An 18,824-nucleotide genomic window follows, 5' to 3' on the forward strand; every position below is an offset into this window, starting at 1 on the left:
ATGTACCAGGGCTTTGGAGAGGAAAAAGAGAGAGGAAGATTGGCAACAGATGTTAGCTCATGGTGAATCTTTCTCAGCAAAAAAAAAAAAAAAAAGACGTGCTTTCTCTCTCCACACTCAACAACCTCACTTCGTTAAGCAGGCTTGTCAGGTCATAGGATAAAGGATGAGAACTCTTTGTTGAGGAAAATGTTAGTCTACTTCACTGGTACTTTGCTACAGGTCAGAGTCCTGATTCTGGAAAGATGCTGGAGTAGGAAACACCAGGAATCTATCTCCCCACCTGGACAACCATTGCACTGGCAGAATCTGTCTGAGGTAACTATTTTGGAATTCTGGAGTCTTTTGAAAGCTTGCAATTTCTAGGGAGAAGACTAGAATCGCCATTAATTTCAGTCAACTTCAGCTCTTAGCACAGGAGCAGCTACCCATCACCTATCCCCAGCCACACGGCAGGCAGCTGTATATGTGCTCCCTGCAGGAGCCAGCCTGCAGGAGCCAGGAGCCTGTCCTCCAAATATCTGTGCTCTGATCGCTGATTGCTGCCTATGATCACAGAGGTGCAGACAGAGTTGGGCAGCCATTGTTGTTGTACCTCCCCTCATTGTTGCAAGCCCTCCCCCTCAACTGAAGTGACTTCCAGGGGGTTTAAAGGGCCAATGCTCTTCCCCCCTTTCCCTTTTTGCTTTTTCCCCTTTTAGAAGCCAGACACTAAAGAGTAGGACATAAAAAACAACTGCATACATGGGGAAAGTTAGAAAGTGACCATGCATGTCCAGGGAAAGGCTGAGAAAAGATCTGAGAGGATCTTAAGTTTACACCTCAGGCTGATCCTCACCACAGAGACAAACTACAACAATCAAAAAATCCAAAATCAATAACAATAACAAAAATCAACAAACCCTGGGGAAGGGGGAGGATCTGATTTCCAGCATTACCACATTATTAGATTCAAATGATCAGTGTTCCACAAAAAATCACAAGGCATGCAAAGAAACAGGCAAGTATGGCCTATTCAAAGGAAAACAATAAATCAACAGAAACTGTCCATCAAAAAGACCTATTGTCACTAGACAAATCTTTAAAACAATTGTCTTAAAGATACTCAAAGAACTAAAGAAGATGTATAGAAAGTCAAGAAAAAGATGTATGAACACAATGGGAATACCAATAAAGAGAAAGAAAACCTAAAAATAAATAAAAAAGAAATTCTGGAGCTGAAAAGTACAGTAACTGAAATGAAAAATTCACTAGTGGGATTCAAAGGCATAGCAGAGCAGGCAGAAGAAAAAATCAGTGAACTTGAAGATAGGACAATGAAAATTACCAAGTATGAGGAACAGAAATAAAAAAGATTAGAGAAAAGTGAACAGAGCCTAAGGGACCTATGGGATACTACCAATCAGAACAACGTATGCATCATGAGAGTCTCAGAAAGAGAATAGGGAGAGAAAGGGGCAGAGAAAATATTTGAAAAATTACTGGCCGAAAACTTCCTAAATCTGATGAAAGACAGGAACATAAATTTCCAAGAAGCTTAATGAATTGCAAGTAAGATGAACTCAAAGAGACCCACACTGAGACACATTAAAATCAAATTTTCAAAAAAAAATCTTGAAAGAAGCAAGAAAGAAGTGAACCATCACATACAAGGGATCCTCAATAACATTATCAGCAGATTTCTCATCAGAAACTTTGGAGGCCAGAAGACAGTGGGCCGATATATTCAAAGTGCTAAAAGAAAAAAAGTCAACCAAGAATCCTATATCCAGGAAAACTGTCTTTCAAAAGTGAGAGAGAAATTAAGACATTCCCAGATAAACAAAAGCTGAGAGAGTTTGTGACTACTAGACATGCCTGACAAGGGAATCCTGCAAAGTGAAATGAAAGGACACTAGACAGTAACTCGAAGCCATATGGAGATGTAAAGATCTCAATAAAGGTAAATATAGGAAATTTTAAAAGTTATTATTATAATAACGATGGTTTGTAATTGCACTTTTTGTTTTCTACATCATTTAAGAGGCTAATATATTTTAGGAAAGAAAAACGATTATTAGTGTAAAAGCTAGTATTACTGTAACTTTGATTTGTAACTCCAAATCTTATCGTCTACTAATTTAAGAGACTGATGCATTTAAAAAAATTATTAGTTTATGTTTTGGGGCACATAGTGTATAAAGATATAATTTTGTAACATCAACAACTGAAAGAGGTTGGGACAGATCTATAAAGGAGCATAGTTTTTGTATGTTATTGACATACACCATATTTTATGTGGTGTAAATTCAAATTAGAGTGTTATAATTTTAGGATGTTAAATGTACTCTCCATGGTAACCACAAAGAAAATAGCTATAGAATATACACAAAGGAAATGAGAAAGGAATTTAAACATTTCACTACAAAAAAATCAACTAAAGAAAAAAGAAGACAGTAATGCAGGAAATGAGGGACAAAAAAGCTATAAGGCATATAGAAAACAAATAGCACAATGACAGAAGTAAGTCTCTCCTTATCAGTAATCACTTTAAATGTAAATGAATTAAACTCTCCAATCAAAAGACCAAAATTGGCAAAATGGATAAAAACACATGATCCAACTACATGCTGTTTACAAGAGACTTATTTGAGATCCAAAGACACAAACAGGTTGAAAATGAAAGGATGGAAAAAGATAGTCCATGAAAATAGTAACCAAAAGAGAGCAGCAGTAGCTATACTAATACCATACAAAACAGACTTTAAATCAAAAGAGTTTACAAGAGACAAAGAAGGACATTATATATTAATAAAAGGTTCAATACAGCAAGATGAATAAAAGGTTCAATACAGCCAAAAGGTTCAATATAGCAGTTATAAACATTTATGCACTAAGTGTCAGACCATCAAAATATATGAAGCAAAAACTGACAGAATTGAAGGGAGAAATAGTTCTACAATAATAATTGAAGACTTCAATATCCCACTCACAATAAGGGATTGAACAACCAGGCAGAATATAAGTAAGGAAATAGAGGAATAACACAATAAACCAACTAGATCTAATATACATACACAGAAAAGGAAATAACACAATAAACCAACTAGATCTAATATACATACACAGAAAACTCTACTCAACAACAAAAGAATACATATTCTTCTCAGTTGGACATTTTTTAGAATAGACCATATGTTAGGCCACAAATTAAGTCTCAATAGTTTAAAATGGTAGATATATCATACAAAGTATCTTCTCTGACCACAATGGGATGAAGTTAGAAATCAATAACAAAAAGAAAACTGGAAAATTCACAAAATTGTGGAAATTAAACAATGCACATTTAAACACCAAATGGATCAAAGAAGAAAATATAAAGAGAATTAGAAAATACTTAGAGATGAATGAAAACAAAAACACAACATACCATAACTTATGGGATGCAGCAAAAGCAGTGCTAAGGGAGAAATTTATAGCAATAAATGCTTACATTAAAAAACAAGAAAGACCTCAAATCAACAACCTAATTTTACAAGCTAAGGAACTGGAAAAAGAAGAACAAACTAAATCCATAGCTAGCAGAGGAAGGAAATCATAAAGATTAGAGAAGAGAGAAATGAAATAGAGAATAGAAAAACAAAAGGGAAAATCAATGACACCAAAAGTTGGTTCTTCGAAAAGATCAGCAAAAATGACAAACCTTTAGCTAAATAGACAATGAAAAAAAGAAGATTTAAATTACTAAAATCAGAAATGAAAGTAGGGACATTACTACTGATTCAACAGAAATAAAAAGGATTAGGCCGGCCCTGTGGCTTGGTGGTTAAGTGCGCGCGCTGCGATGCTGGCAGCCCGGGTTCGGATCCCGGGTGCGCATCGAGGCACCACTTCTCTGTCCATCCTGAGGCCGAGTCCCACATACAGCAACTAGAAGGGTGTACAGCTATGACATACAACTATCTACTGGGGCTTTGGGGGCAAAAAATAAAATAAATAAAATCTTTAAAAAAAAAAAAAAAAAAAAAAAAAAGAAATAAAAAGGATTAGAAGACAGTACTATGAACAATTGTATGCCAACAAATCAGATAACCTAGATGAGATGGACAAATTCCTAGAAACACAAAACCTGCCAAGAATAAATCATGAAAAAAATAGAAAATCTGAATAGACCTATAACTAGTAACGAGATTAAATTAGTAATCAAAAATTTCCCTACAAAGAAAAGCCCTGGCTCAGATGTCTTCACTGTTGAATTCTACCAAATATTTAACGAAGAATTAATACCAATCCTTCTCAAATTTTCCAAAATATTGAAAAGGAGAGAACACTTCCTAACTCATTCTGTGAGGCCAGTATTACCCTGATACCAAAGTCAGACAAAGACATTATAAGAAAAGAAAACTACAGATCAATATTCCTTATGAACACTGATGCAAAAATATTCACCAAAATACTGGGAAACAGAATTTGGCAGCATAATAAAAGGATTATACACCATGACCAAGTGGGATGATTCAACATACGAAAATTGATCAATATAATGTGTCACATCAACAGAATGAAGGGAAAAAACTACATGATCACCTCAATTGATGTAGGAAAAGCATTTGACAAAATTCAACACCCTTTCATGATAAAAACACTCACCAAGGTAGGAATAGAAGGAAACTACCTCATCATAATAAAAGCCATATAGGAAAAACTCACAGTGAACATCATACGCAATGGTGAAAGACTGAAGACTTTTCCTCTAAGACCAGAACAATGCAGGGTGCCCGCTCTCACCACTTCTATTCAACACAGTACTAGAAGTTCTAGCCAACACAACTAGGCAAGAAGAAGAAACAAAAGGCATCCAGATTGGAAAGGAAGAAGTAAAATTATCTCTGTTTGCAGATGATATGATCTAATATGTAGAAAACTCTAAAGATTCCACAAAAACGTTTAGAACTAATAAATGAATTCAGCAAGGTAGCAGGATACAAAGTCAACACACAAAAATCAGTTGTATTTCTATACACTAAAAATGAACAACGTGAAAAGGAAATTACAAAAACAATTCCACTTATAACAGCATCAAAAAGAATAAAATACTTAGGAATTAATTTAACCAAGGAGGTGAAAGACTTGTACAATGAAAACTACAAAACACTGCTGAAAGAAATTCAAGAAGACATAAATAAATGAAAACACATCCCATATTCAAGGATTGGAAGAATTAATATTGTTAAAATTTCAATACCTCCCAAAGTAATCTACAGATTCGATGCAATCCCTACAAAAATCCCAATGGTGTTTTTTGCAGAAATAAAAAAAAAAATCCTAAAATTTATACGGAATCTCAAAGGAACCCAAATTGCCAAATAATCTTGAAAAAGAACAAAAATAGAGGACTTGCACTTTCTTAAGACTTGTTAAAAAGCCACAGGAATCAAAACAGTTTAGTACTGGTACAAAGACAGACATATCAACCAATGGAATCGAATAGGGAACCCAGAAACAAACCCTTGTATATATGGTCAAATGATTTTTGACAAGGGTGCCAAGTCTATTCAATGGTGAAAGGACACCATTCAGCAAATGGTGCTGGGAAAACTATATCTCCATGTGCAAAAGAATGAAGTTGGACCCTTCCCTAATATCATATACAAAAGTTAACTCAAAATGGATCAAAGACCTAAATGTGAGACCTAAAACAGTAAAACTCCTAGGAGAACACATAGGACAAACCTTTCATGATGTTGGATTTGGCAATAATTGTTTGGATATGACACCACAGGTGCAGGTAACAAAAGTAAAAATAGACAAATCGGACTTCATGAAAATTTAAAAATTTTGTGCATCAAAAGACACTATTGATAGAATAAAAACTCAACCCACGGAATGGGAGAAAATATTCGTAAATCATATATCTGATAAAAGACTGATATCCAGAATATATAGAGAACTCCTAAAACTCAACAGCAAAAACCCAAACAACCTGATTCAAAAATAGACAAAAGCAGGGCCAGCCCGGTGGCGCAAGCGGTTAAGTGCGCACGTTCCGCTGCGGCAGCCGGGGGTTCGCCGGGTCGGATCCCGGGGGTTCGCCGGTTCGGATCCCGGGTGCGCACCGATGCTCCCCGGTGCCCATCGACGCACCGCTTGTTAAGCCATGCTGTGGCGGCGCCCCATATAAAGTGGAGGAAGATGGGCATGGATGTTAGCCCAGGGCCGGTCTTCCTCAGCAAAAAAGAGGAGGATTGGATTGGCATTGGATGTTAGCTCAGGGCTGGTCCTCCTCACACACACAAAAAAAAAATAGACAAAAGAGTTGAATAGATATTTCTCTAAAGAAGAGATACGAATGGCCAATGAGCACCAATCATTAGGGAAATGCAAATCAAAACTACAGTGAGATACCACCTCATGCTCATTAGAACGGCTACTATCAAGAAAACAGAAAAAGTGTGTTTGCAAGGATGTGGAGAAATTGGAACCCTAGTGCACTATTGGTGGGAATGTAAAATGGTATACTCATTACGAAAAACAGTGTAGTGGTTCCTCAAATAATTAAAAATATAACTACCATTATGATGCAGCAATTCCACTTCTGGATGTATACCCAAAAGCAGGGTCTCAAAGAGATACACCTGTGTTCATAGCAGCATTGTTCACAACAGCTAAACCATGGAAGCAACTCAAGCATCCAGCAATGGATGAATGGGTAAGCAAAATGTGGTGTACACATACAGAATATCCTTCAGCCTTAAAAAGGAAGGAAATTCTGCAATATGTTACATACAACATGGATGAACCTTGAGGACGTCATGCTAAATGAAATAAGCCAGTTACAAAAAAGACAAATACTGTAATGATTCCACCTTTATGAGGTACTTAAGAGTAGCCAAATCATACAGACAGAAAGCATAACGGTGGTTGCCTGGAGCTGGGGGCGGGAGATAAGGGGAAGTTATTGTTTAATGGGTATGGGGTTTGTTTCACAAGATGAAAAGTGTTATGAAGGTGGATGGTGGTGATGATTGCACAGCAATGCGAATGTATTTGATATTACTGAACTGTACACTTAAAAATGGTTAAGATGGTAAATTTTATGTTACGTGTGCTTTACCACCAAAAAAAGACAAAGCTTCGCTGCCTGTTCAGTCGGACTTAAACACGACGCAGCAGGTTCCAGGAGGTGGCAGGGGGGCGTAGGAGACGGCTGCGACGCCCTCTGCGTGTGCGCGGAGCTCACCGGGAGACCCGCCTGCACTTGCCGGGGACCCCTCCCGTGCTGCCGGCCAGCGCCCGCTGCCGCGCGCTCGCGCCGCCAAGCAGAGGGCCCGGAGCAGGGCAGGAGCGCGGCTGCGGCCCAGGGCCCGGCCCGTGCGCAGCCAGCCCTGCGGGGCCCGGGCCCGAGCGGGGTGCTGGCGCTGGGCCCTCCCAGGAGGGGGCGTGAGGCGTGGCCCCTCGTCACAGCCCCGCTGTTTCTCCTCCGCCCCCGCCGCCCGCGCGCCCCCGCATCCTCCGCCGCGCGGCCAATCCGAGCCGCGCTCCCGCCCCGGGTCGCGGGCCGGGCGGCGGCGGAGCTCGGAGGCCGCGCGAGGAGCGGAGCCGTGTGCCCGGCGGCAGGTAGGAAGCGCGCCGGGGACTGGAGGGCGCGGGCGGCTGGCACACAACCCTGGGGCGGGGGCTGGAGACCCACGCCAGCGGGGGACGGCGCCCGCCCGAGGCCCGGCCGCGGCCCCGAGGCCCCGGCGCAGCCTCGGTCCGCCCGCCTCGCCCAGCCTGGGCCTGGCGGGGCAGGCGGTCGGGGGGCTCGGCTGGTGGGGATCGCGACGTGCTCCCCCCGGGAGGAGTCTTCTCAGATAAACAAAGACAGACTATTTAAAAAATTAAATCCGTTTCGTTTTTACAGTGTTTATGGTTTCGGTTTTTCTGTAGACAGAAGCCGGCGGGTGCTGGGAGGTGTGGGCGTCGTCCGGGCGGCCGGGTCGCGGCGTCGCCGGCCTGGGGTGAGAGCCGGGCCCGCGACCCGGGACCTGCGGGGCTGGGGCTCTGCGCCTCGCTAGGAGTCAGGCGCAAGTCGCTTCACCTCTCCGGCCGCTCTTCTCTTTGGAAACTGACAATATTACGTGGTGGGTTACATGAGTTAAGTGCGCTCAAAATAAAACAGGCTGAGCTCCCAGCAAGAGGGTTATATATACACAGGTATTTCCAAGTGCTGATAAGCTGAATTGTGCCACAAAGAAATTATGGTAGTTTACAACAAAAGCATGTAGAACAGTAACAAGTAAGTATAAAAAGTATATAACCAGATATTGGGAGCAGAGACAATGTTAAGAACAGAAAATAATTCCAGGGGGGGAAAAAGTGTGTCAGTGCTGTCCAACAGAACTTTCTGTGATAATGGAAACGTTCTATATTTAATTAACTTACATTTCAATAACCACATGTGTCGAGTGGCTACCTTTTTAGGACAGTGCAGGTCTATATTGTTTTTGTAATTAAGTCTCAAATTTGTCTCTAGGAAGGTAAACTTGGTGAGTTACGTAGTTCTTATTTGAAAGTAAAGCATACTGGTGACTTCATTCGTTCATTCATCCCTCAAATATGAATGGCCTTGAAAGAAGCAGAATCTTTCCTGATAATCAGCTATAGGGACAGTTTTCTTTGGGTTTCATTGTTAGAATGCCTTGACATATTGCTATGTGAAAGTGTATTCAGTTGAGGAATTGGGGCTGGGAGGGATGGAGTCAGTGAATATGGCATAATTTATAACATTTTTTTAGAGTTTTCAATATTTATACAAATGTTAACTAACCTTATAGCAAAATTTAAAATATATAGATAAGCAAAAAGAAACTAAATCACTAAAAATTCCACCACTCAAAGATGTAATTACTGTTAATATTTTGATATGTATATTTCCAGACTTTTGTCCCGTGTTGCCATTTTATTTTCCTTGATAGGCCCCAAAGTATCCAACTCCCTCCCTGGAAGGGAAATCCAGTCTGGAGGTGAGGGTTGCTTTTACCTTGACCCTTGGACCTCTCAGGCCAGCACCTGGCCCCATTCGAGAAGATCATCCGCTCTCTAATTCTTCCCCATGCTTCTGCCAGTGGCCTGGCTTTGGGGCAATGATTATACGCATCTGAGAGAGCATTTCAGAGAGGAGAAAAAAGGAAGAAGGTTATGGCAGTGCTTCATTCTGCATGATGAGTAATCCAGAGTTTCTCAACCTTGGTGCTATTGATATTGGGGCTGGGTACCTCTTTGTTGTGGGGGGCTGTCCTGTACCTTATAGGATGTGTAGCAGCATTCCTGGCATACTTCCCCTTCTCCCCATCATGACAATTAGAAATGTTGGTTGAGGGCCACTGAGGTAATGGGAATCACTAAATTATTGCTGACGTGCTTTAAAGAGGTTCATATTCCAATTTGCATGTGGGAGAGAGACTGAGATCGAAAGAGAGGCATAAGTTAAGCTGAGGAAGCTTTTAGTCCTGGCTGTACCATTAATTTACTGTGAGATTTTGGTGGACATTTATCAGTTATGATCCCAACAGGAAAAAGCACAAAAATGAAAGAAATTTTTGAGAGGACTCTTTATAGAAGAGTGAGTAGGATTCGGGAAACCAAAAAGTAATGGTGAGGCACCCAGGGGAGAGCATCGGTGGAGTGCCATCCCCACCCTAGTTTGAAGGGGCAGGGAAGGGACTGTGGTACCAGAGCTTGGGGAGGATGGGTTCCAGAGCTTGGAACACTGGAGGAGGGGCTGCCCTCCAGGGCTGCTGTGACCATGGCAGAATGCAGCCAGTGCCAGAGCAGCAGACCAGCAAGACAGGGCAGGTGGGAAATAAGTACACTGGCCTCTCTCTTTCCCCTCCTCTGCCCAGTGATCTCCCCCACTGGCCAAACCCAAGTGGAAGCTGGAGGGTGAAGGAGTCTGGGTGATGCAGCCTGGGGAGGTCAGCCAGCCTCCTGAGGGTGTAGGAGGGGGTCGGAGGGGGAACCACCTTCAACGGGTCATCTCATGTCTTCCTACCCCTGCAGGATAAGGGTTTGGGGGCTCCACTTCTTAAGGGATACTGTGGGAGTAGAAGGAGATAGGCAAAAAATGTTTTTGAAAAATGAAGCACGTACACATGTAGGCTATTTATTGCTGCTTTTGACCTCTGGCTCTGTTTCATGCAGTAATGTCAAGTTGAACTGTTTTACCTACTGCAGGATTTTTTTTTTCAGCGTGATTGAGGTATAATTGACAAAAAAATTCTAAGATATTTAAAGCCTACAATGTGAAGATGTGATATACAGATGCATCATGAAAGAATTCTCCCCATTGAGTAAAGGAACACATCCATCACCTCACATATTTACCTTTGTGTGTGTGTGTGAGAACATTTAAGTTCTAGTCTCAGCAAATTTCACTTACATGGTACAGTGTCATCAACTATAGTCCATGTTATACATTAGATCCTCAGACATTATTCATCTTTTCTTCTTGTAACTGAAAATTTGTACCCTTTTACCTGCCTCTCCCTGTTTCATCCACACCCCAACCCCTGGGAACCACTGTTCTACCCTCTTTTTGTGAGTTTGACTTTTTTTTTTTTTTTTGTTCCACATGTAAGTGATACCATGCAATACTTGTCTTTGTCTGGCTTATTCCACTTAGCGTAATGCCATCTGAGTTCATCCATGTTGTTGCAAATGACAGGCTTTCCTTCGTTTTTAAGGCTGAATAGTATTTCAATTGTCTGTGTTTCCTTATCCTTTCATTCATTGACACTTAGGTGGTTTGCATGTCTTGGCTTTTGTAAATAATGCTGCAGTGAACATGGGAGTACGTACATATCTCTTTGAGGTAATTATTTTGTTTCCTTTGGATAAATACCCAGAAGTGGGATTGCTGGATCATATGGTAGTTCTGTTTCTGATTTCTTGAGGAAACTGCATACTGTTTTCCATAGTGGCTGTACCAGTTTACATTCTTGTCAGCAGTGCACAAGGGTTCCTTTTTCTCTGCATCCTCACCACCACTTGTTATCTCTTGTCTGTTTTATAATAGCCATCCTGATTTCTCATTATCGTTTTGATTTCCATTTCCCTGATGATTGTCGATGTTGAGCATCTTTTCATGTACCTGTTGGCCATTTGTATGTCTTCTTTGGAAAAATGTCTGTTCAGTTCCTCTGCCTATTTTTTAATCAGATCATTTGGATTTTTTGCTGTTGAGTTGTTTCAGTTCCTTATGTATTTTGGGGATTAACCCCTTATCAGATATGTGGTTTGGAAATATTTTCTCCTGCTCCATAGGCTGCCTTTTCATTTTGTTGATGGCCTCCTTTGCTGTGCAGAAGGATGCAGTCCCACTTCTTTATTTTCGCTTTTGTTGCCTTTGCTTTTGGTGTCAAATCCAAAAAATCATTGCCAAGACCGATGTCAAGGAGCTTACCCTTTACATATTCTTCTAGTAGATGTATGCTTTCAGATCTTACGTTTAAGTCTTTAATCCATTTTGAGTTGATTTTTGTGTCTGATGGAAGATAGTGGTCCAGTTTCATTCTTTTTCGTGTAGCTGTCCAGTTTTCCAAACACCATTTATTGAAGAGATTGCGCTTTCTCCATTGTATATTCTTGGCTCTTTTGTCGAAAATTAATTGACCATATATGCATGGGCTTATTTCTGTGATCTCTGTGCTATCCCATTGATCTATGTGTCTGTTTTTATGCCAATACCATACTGTTTTGATTACTATAGCTTTGTAATATAGTTTGAAATCAGGAAGTGTGATGCCTCTGGCTTTGTTCTTCTTTCTCCAAAGATTGCTTTGGGGCTGGCCAGGTCGCATAATGGTTAAGTTCCCGTGCTCTGCTTGGGCAGCCCGGGGTTCATGGGTTTGGTTCCCAGGTGCGGACCTACACACCACTTGTCAAGCCACTCTGTGACTGCATCCCACGTACAAAATAGAGGAAGGTTGGGGCAGATGTTAGCTCAGGGCCAACCTTTCTCACCAAAAAAATAAATAAAAATTGCTTTTATTATTTGGGTCTTTTGTGGTTCCATACAAATTTTAGGATTGTTTTGTCTATTTCTGTGAAGAATACCACTAGAATTTTGATAGGGATTGCATGGAGTATGTAAATTGCTTTGGGTAATATGGACATTATAATAATATTAATTCTTCCAGTCCATGAGCACAGAATATCTTTCCTTTTATTTCTGTCTTCAGTTTCTTTCATCAGTGTCGTAGTTTTCAGTGTACAGGTCTTTCACTTCCTAGGTTAAATTTATTCCTAAGTGTTTATTTGTTTTTGATGCTATCATGCATGGGATTGTTTTCTTAATTTCTCTTTCTGATATTTCATTGTTGGTGTATAGAAATGGGACTGATTTTTGTGTTTTAATTTTGTATCCTGCAACTTTATTGAATTAATTGATGAGTTCTGACAGTTTTTTGGTGGAGTCTTTAAGGTTTCCTATATATAATATCATGTCATCTGCAAATAAAGACAGTTTTAATTCTTCCTTTCCAATTTGGATGCCTTTTATTTCTTTTTATTGCCTAATTGCTCTGGCTGCGACTTCCAATACTATGATGAATGAAAGTGGTGAGAGTGGGCAGCCTTGTCTTGTTCCTAATTTTAGAGGAAATGCTTTCAGCTTTTCACCTTTGAGTATGATGTTAGTTTTGGGCCTTGTATATATGGCCTTTATTATGATGAGGTTTGTTCCCTCTACACCCAGTTTGTTGAGAGTTTTTGTCATGAAAGATGTTGGATTTTGTCAAATGCGTTTTCTGCATCTATAGAGATGGTCATATGATTTTTATCTTTCATTTTGTTAATGTGGTTTATCACATTTATTGATTTGCAGTATTGAACCATCCTTAGATCCCTGGAATAAATCCCATGTGATCATGGTGTATGATCTTTTTAATCTATTGTTGAGTTTTGTTTGCTATTTTGTTGAGGATTTTTGCATCTGTGTTCATCAGGGATATTGGCCTGTAGTTTACTTTTCTGTAGTGTCTTTGTCTGGTTTTGGTATCAGGGTAATGCTGGCCTTGTAATATGAGATTGAAAGTTTTTTCTTCTCTTCAGTTTTTTGGAGGAGTTTGAGAGGGATTGGTATTGATTCTTCTTTAAATGTTTTGTGTAGAATTCACCATTGAAGCCATCTGATCCTGGACGTTTCTTTGTGGGGGCTTTTTGATTACTGATTCAATCTCCTTACTGGTAATTGGTCTGTTTAGATTTTCTGTCTTAATGATTCAGTCTTGGTAAGTTGTATGTTTCCAAGAGTTTATCCATTTCTGCTAGGTTTTCCAGTTGGTTCATGTATATATGTTCATAGTCGTCTCTTATGATCCTTTGTATTTCTGTGGTATCAGTTGTAATGTCTCCTCTTTCATTTCTGATTATATTTATTTGAGTCCTCTCTTTTTTTCTTGGTGAGTCTAGCTTAAGGTTTGTCAATTTTATTTATCTTTCAAGAAACTAGTTCTTAGTCTCATTGATCTTTTCTGTTGGCTTTTTAGTCTCTGTTTCATTTATTTCTGCTCTCATCTTTGTTATTTTCTTCTTTCTACTAACTCTGGGCTTAGTTTGTTCTTCTTTTCTAGTTCCTTGAGGTATAAAGTTAGGTTGTTATTTGAGATCTTTCTTTTTTCTTAATGTAGGCATTTATTGCTATAAACTTCCCAGTTAGAACTGCTTTTGCTGCATCCCCTAAGTTGTGGTATGTTGTGTTTCCATTTTCCTTTCTCTCAAGATATTTTTTAATTTCTCTTCTGATTTCTTCTTTGACCCATTGGTTGTTCAGGAGCATGTTCACATATTTGTGAATTTTCCAGGGTTTTTTTGGGATTGATTTCTAATTTCATACTATTATGGTTGGAAAAGATGCTTGTTATAATTTCAATATTCTTAAATTTATTAAGACTTATTTTGTGGCCTAACATATGAGCTATGCTGGAAATGTTCCATGTGCACCTAAGAAGAATATGTATTCTGTTGCTTTTGGATAGAATGTTCTGTATATGTCTGTCTGGTCCATCTGTTCTAACATATAGTTTAAGTCCAATGTTTCTTTATTGATTTTCTGTCCAAATGATACATCCATTGAAAGTGGGATATTGAAGTCCCATGCTATTACTGCATTGCTGTCTATTTCTCTCTTCGTATCTGTTAATATTTCCTCTATGTATTTATGTGCTCCCATGTTGGGTGCATAAATATTTACAAATATTATATTCTCTTGATTAATTGATCCCCTTGTCATTATATAATGACCTTCTTTGTCTCTTTTTATAGTCTTTGATAAAGTCTGTTTTGTCTGATATGTTTAGCTACCCCTGGTTTTTTTGGTTCAATTTGCATGAATGTCTTTTTCCATCTCTTCACTTTCATTCTATGTGGGTCCTTTAAGCTGAAGTGAGTCTCCTGTAGGAAGCCTATAGTTGAGTCTTTTTGTGTGTGTGTGTGTGAGGAAGATTGGCCCTGAGCTAACACCTGTTGCCAACGTTCCTCTTTTCGCTTGAGGAGGAGTGGCTCTGAGCTAACATCTGTGCGCATCTTCCTCTATTTTGTATGTGGGTTGCCACCACACCATGGCTTGATGAGTGGTGTAGGTCTGCTCCCAGGATCCGAACCCGCAAACCCTGAGCCGCTGAAGCAGAGCGCGCTGAACTTAGCCACTGCGCCACTAGGCCAGCCCTGGTTTCTTTTTTACTTCTTAATCTCTCAACCACTCTGTGTTTTGATTGTATGTCATCAGTTTACATTTGAAGTAATTATTGATAATAATGGACTTACTATTGACATTTTGTTAAGTTGTTTTCTGGTTGTTTTGTAATTCCTTTGTTCCTTTCTTCCTCTCTTGCCCTCTTCCTTTGTGATTACATGATTTTCTGTAGCGATATGCTTTGATTCCTTTCTCTTTCTCCTTTGTGTGTCTACTGTAGGCTTTTGCTTTGTGGTTACTATGAGGCTTACATAAAACATATTTATAACAGTTTATTTTAAGCTAATAACAACTTACCTTCAAGTGCATACTAAAGCTCTATGTTTATACACTCCCTCTCCCATATTTTATGTTCTGATGTCACAATTTACGTCTTTTTACATTGTGTATCTATTAACTAATTATTGTAGTTATAGTTATTTTTAGTAGTTTGTCTTTTAACCTTCATACTAGATTTATAAGTGATTTTTCCACAACCATTACAGCATTAGAGCATTCTAAATTTAACTGTATACTTACCTTTACCAGTGAGTTTTTCATGTGTTTCTATTACTAATTAGCATCCTTTTGTTCCAGCTTGAAGGACTTCCTTTAACATTTCTTCTAAGGCTAGTATATGGTGATGAACTCCTTCAGCTTTTGTTTGTCTGGAAAACTCTTTAGCTCTCCTTTAATTCTGAAGGACAACTTTGCCAGATAGAGTATTCTTGGTTGACAGTTTTCTCTTTCAGCACTTTCATCCCATTCCCTTCTGGCCTGCAAATTTTGTGCTGAAAAATATGCTGATAATCTTATGGGGGTTCCCTTGTATTTAACAAGTTGTTTTTAGCTCACTGCTTTTAAGATTCTCTCCTTGTCTTTAACTTTTGACAATATAATTATAATGTGTCTTGGTGTGGGTCTCTTTGGATTTATCTTCTTTGGTCTGTTTTGGGCTTCCTGGATCTGAATGTCTGTTTCTTCTCCCAGGTAATGGCAGTTTTCAGCCATTATTTCCTTGAATATAATTATAATGTGTCTTGGTGTGGGTCTCTTTGGATTTATCTTCTTTGGTCCGTTTTGGGCTTCCTGGATCTGAATGTCTGTTTCTTCTCCCAGGTAATGGCAGTTTTCAGCCATTATTTCCTTGAATAAGATTTCTGCCCATTTCTCTCTCTCTCCTCCTTTTGGGACCCCTTTAATGCATATTTGATCTTCTTGTTGGTGTCCCATAAATCCCTTAAATTATCTTCACTCTTTTCATTCTTTTTTTCTTTTTGTTCCTCTGATTTTATTAATTCTACTGCCCTGTCTTCGAGTTTGCTGATCCTTTCTTCTGTTTATCTAGTCTGCTGTTGAATCCCAGTATTGAATTTTTCAGTTTGATTATTGTATTTTTCATCTCTGTGATTTTTGTTTGGTACTTTTAAAATATTTTCTATGTCTTTGTTGAAATCTCCCTTTGTTCATGAATTGCCCGCCTGCCCTTAGTGAACATCTTTATGTCCATTGTTTTGAACTCTATCAGGTAAATTACTTGTCACTGTTTCATTAAGATCTGTTTCTGGAGATTTATCTTGTTCTTTTCTTGGGAACGTATTTCTCTATTTCTTCATTTTTTTTTTTATTGTGTTGGTTTCTGTGAGTTAGATAAAACAGCCACATCTCTCAGTCTTTAGAGAGTGGTCTCATGTAGGAGATGAACCTCATCAATCAGTCTGGCCTGAGCTCCTGGTTGTCTCTCAAACCTTTGCAACCGTTGAAGCTACCTTTTTTTCATAGTGGCTCCCAGTAGTTGAGAGTGTGCCAAGACCCCTCAGTGTCCCAAAGGGGAGGATTGCAGTCAGCACTTAGATGCAGGCTTCTTAGAAGCCAGACCATCAGGCAGCATCTGAGAAAGTATGTAGTTAAGCCCCTTCCAGGGAGAAACTGGCAGATGGGTGTTTTTGCCTGCTGCCTCTGTGCTGGGCCCAGGTGTATAGCAGCAGAGGTAGGAGTGGGAAGGGTGCTCCTGTGCCCAATAAGAACTGCTTCTTTGGTTGCTAGTCCTGTGGAACTCGTGAATGCAAGCCTCATTGCTAACACAGTCTGGCAGTCTGGGGGCCCATCCCTCAGATGTTATACCACAAAAACTGGGGTGCCAGACATGTATACAAGATCTTTCCAGGGAGATACTGGCAACTTGCTTTTGTTGTTGGAGTGGGCTGGAGGAAGAAGGTGGGGTAGGTGTATGCTGGCTTCCTCAGTCTCTGGGGAGGATTCGAGGCAGGCCCTAGATCTGTGCTTATGTTAGAAGCCTGACACTCAAGCAGCAGCTTGTAAAGTATGCATATAAACCATTGTAAGGGAAAGATTGGAAAATGGACATTTTTCCTACTCCCTCTGCGCTGAGTCCTGCAGTGACAGCTGTGGCAAGTGCTGGTGTGCCTATTGGGAACTGCTTTTTTATTTGCTATGTGCTCTTGTGGTTTTATGGACACAAGCCCCATTGGCTTTCAAAACTAGGTTTTTGGGGGGCCCATCTCTCGGGTTTAAGTCTTAAAAGTTGTGGTGTTAGATTTGAGGTCCAGACCCTTTACTTCTCAGGGAGAAGCTGGGAGTTGGGGGTTCCCTCCTGATCGTGTGGCACTGTACCAGGGGTTTGGTTTACGGCAAGAGTGTGTCTCAGCCTTTCCTACCTGTTTTGGTGTGAATGTTTTCTCATTTGCCAAATGTGCAGGAGTTGCTCAGCTAGTTTTTGCATCGCTTTCAGAAGGAATTGCTCTGTGTGTAGCTGTACCTTCCATGCAGCCGTGGGAGGAAGGGAGCTCAGGAGCCTTCTATGTTCCCATCTTGGTCAACTTTACTGCAAGATTTAAGTTTTTTTAATCCCCCATATTCCAACTCAGTTGTGCTGTGTGGTGTGCTAAAACATGTTTGCTGGTGCCTGAATAAATAGTTGGATATTTTGTATATACCTTCCACTTGTACAGAATAATTTTTCTTGTAGCTTAACTGTTTCCCTTTTTTTCTTTATCATTACAGAAACCACATCATAAAACCTCAGGGTTTGAAAGGGCCTTAAAGTTTCTCACCTGAAATCTGAGAATTTGTAGCCTCACAAAAAAACTGCATAGGAAATATATACCTGTATCAAATCATAACATTATATCTTAAACTTATACAATGTTATATGTCAATTACATCTCAATAAAGCTGAAAAAAAACTGCATGGGAAAACAAAAACAGAGAAAGAATATGATGTGCTCAGTGTAGAGAATAAAATAATTTATGTAAATAATATTAAGGTCACAAATAACACGTTATAAAATCTTGCTTGTAAAAATCTTGGTTGATCTGCTAAGGAAAGAAAACATGTTCTCTCTAGAGATCTTTAAAAGCTTTACTGAGCTTTTGACGCCTTTAAAATGTTAAAAAGGAAGGTTAAACCCACATGTGTTTTGGTTGTGTAGATCTGTATTCCTTTGGCCCCCCAACTTGTCAGTTGTGCTGTGCTCAGCTGTTCCAGCAGTTCATGGTTCCTTATAGCACTTGGCCAGAAAAAACTAGTCTTTCAGCCGTAGGGGACCAAGGTTATGACCTGGACCGTCTGAGGGATCACAATATGTGTGGGCCCCAGAATGTCCTGATCTCAACCCAACTTTGAAATTGAGTTGTACATTGTTCGGCAGTTATTTGAGTTAATAAGCTGCTCTTTTAAAACATGGCTAAAAACATTTAAACTCACAAGTTTAAATGTACTAGACATTTGTTCCTTAGTAAGAGTGATTTGACTCCTGTTATCTCATTTCTCTATTATATCAAGATCAACTTCAATAAAAGGTAGAAGGTTTTGAGACATCAATAAGGAGGAACAGGAGGGAGGGACTTGGAGCAGGTGGGAGGAGCTAGAAAGGCAGGGTAGGGAAGAGAGAGGCTTATGTGCTGGAAAGTGCCAAGGGAAGCTTTACCTGGTCGGCACTGTTGTGCCTGGGGCCTCAATGGCAGCAGCTTCACTAGCTTGATGACCTGAGCCTTGTCCTAATTTACTTGTGTCTGTCTGCCTCTGAGAGAACTAGAAGAGAAGCTGATAACCTCCAGTAAACCAAGCCACACACCAAGGGAGCTAAACCAAAGGAGAACAAAAAAATAG

The 18,824-nt window shown here is 39.9% G+C and overlaps 1 protein-coding gene across 2 annotated transcripts in view; it reads left to right on the forward strand.

Annotated features, from left to right (window-relative positions):
* Positions 1-236: 236 nt before the first annotated feature.
* Positions 237-18,824, forward strand: part of BLVRA (biliverdin reductase A) — a 72,644-nt gene continuing 54,056 nt past the window's right edge. Inside the window, exon 1 of one of the 2 annotated variants that reach the window (XM_087429766.1) lies at positions 237-318. The gene's annotated coding sequence lies outside the window, so the exon portion shown is untranslated. Of the gene's footprint in view, positions 319-7,378; positions 7,597-18,824 lie in introns of those variants that run through there. The other variant, XM_087430294.1, reaches the window with a different exon arrangement.

The sequence above is a fragment of the Ceratotherium simum genome, chromosome 1 (genome assembly GCF_057802395.1).
Source record: "Ceratotherium simum simum isolate JZ-2026a chromosome 1, ASM5780239v1, whole genome shotgun sequence".
Classification (NCBI taxonomy): domain Eukaryota; kingdom Metazoa; phylum Chordata; class Mammalia; order Perissodactyla; family Rhinocerotidae; genus Ceratotherium; species Ceratotherium simum.